The sequence below is a fragment of the Miscanthus floridulus genome, chromosome 19 (genome assembly GCF_019320115.1).
Source record: "Miscanthus floridulus cultivar M001 chromosome 19, ASM1932011v1, whole genome shotgun sequence".
NCBI classification, from domain to species: Eukaryota; Viridiplantae; Streptophyta; class Magnoliopsida; order Poales; family Poaceae; genus Miscanthus; species Miscanthus floridulus.
In genome coordinates this window covers 66616122-66617702 of record NC_089598.1, presented here as the reverse complement: position 1 = coordinate 66617702, position 1581 = coordinate 66616122, and the positions used below count along the sequence as shown (strand labels likewise).

General features: G+C 40.1%; 1 non-coding gene across 1 annotated transcript; it reads left to right on the top strand.

Moving 5' to 3' along the window:
• Positions 1–1247: 1247 nt before the first annotated feature.
• On the top strand, positions 1248–1356 carry LOC136529988 (small nucleolar RNA R71). The gene has a single exon (XR_010777500.1). It is a non-coding gene; the product is annotated as a small nucleolar RNA R71 (small nucleolar RNA).
• Positions 1357–1581: the final 225 nt, after the last annotated feature.

Here is a 1581-nt window from a genome sequence, read left to right as displayed (position 1 = left end):
GTGTCTAGGAGATTACAGGATGCGATTCTTAAAAGAAAACTTCTCCTTCCTATCCTTGATTGTGAAGTAGATCTTGGCACTATCCGCATAGATGATGGCTTTTACGGTGCTTAGGAAAGGTTAGCCCAAAATAATGGGTGTCCTTACATCTCCACCTATTTCCAGAACCACAAAGTCTATGGGAACATATGATTGTCCCACTCGAACAATGATATCTTCAAGAACTCCCTTAGGGTAATAGAGTGACTGATCTACAAGTTGCAAATGCATGTTTGTGTACAACAAAGTATCTCCATTAATTTGATCATAAATTACCTTAGGCATGATGTTGACACTTGTTCTAAAGTCATAGATAGCTTCTTGCAAAATGTGCGGTCTGATGGTGATGGGGATGATAGGTCTCCCTACATCACTCTTCTTTTTAGGTAAGGTATAGTCTATCCACCTTCCCATCGATGGTTGTATATAATAATATCCTACATTGTGAATATCGACAAGATTTGCAGTTTTCTAGATCTTCTGGTTGCCCTGGAATCTTACCTTTGTTGGACGGAGGAACAATAGCTATCAGCTGAGCTATTTGTGATTCTACCATTTTATTAAAGCTATGCTGGTTCTTAATGGCAGAAGCAAAGCTATCCATTCTATTATTTATGTTCTCTAGAATTTTATCATTGGTAGCTATCTTTCTAGATAATCCCTCCATAAGTTTGGATTAGCCAGCAATTAATTCTCTCAAGGGTGGTTGATTGAAAATTATTAAAATTATTACCTCGATAGTTACCTTAGTAATTACCTTAGTAGTTCAGTCTCTGTTGCTAGTTCCATCCTTGATTCTATTGAGGATGAAAGCAGTTGCTGTTGTTGACAAAGTTCACATCCTCTTGGCTTTTAGGACAGCTGTTCACTAAATGCCAAGTATTTCCACACTCTTCACATGTCATGCAAGAATCATGAATGTGCATGACTTCTTGTTTCTCATTGGCTCGATCTTCAAGCTTCTTCATTAGCAGGACCATCTTGGTAGACAGCATGTCTACTCCTAGAGTTGATGCATACCTCCACCTCTCTTGTGGGTCTAAAGATGTTCTTCACTCCAACCTTGGTTAGAGGCCATCTTCTCCACAAGAGCTATTGCAGCTGACATGGTGAGTGATAGGAATGCACCTCCAGCAGCAGCATCCATAGTCTCATGGGTACTATTGGTGAACCCATACTAGAAAGTTTACATGAGTAGCCAATTCTTCATGCCATGATGAGGACATTCTGCAATGTCATCTTGAAAGCATTCCCATGCCTTAGGGATAGATTCATCATGTTGTTGTTGAAAGCTTGAAATTCTCCCACGTAGAGCATTGGTCTTGCCGGTGGGAAAGAACTTTGCTAGGAAGGTAGTGGAGTAGTTATCCCATGTAGTATTTCTATCTTTATTGGCATAGAACCATTGCTTTGCCTTCCCCATGAGTGAAAATGGGAAGAGGTGAAGTAGTATGGCATCTTGGGTCACTCCATTGATGGTGAAAGTGCTACAAATTTCTAGAAAGTGTTGGAGATGTGCACTCGCATCTTCATGTGACTTTC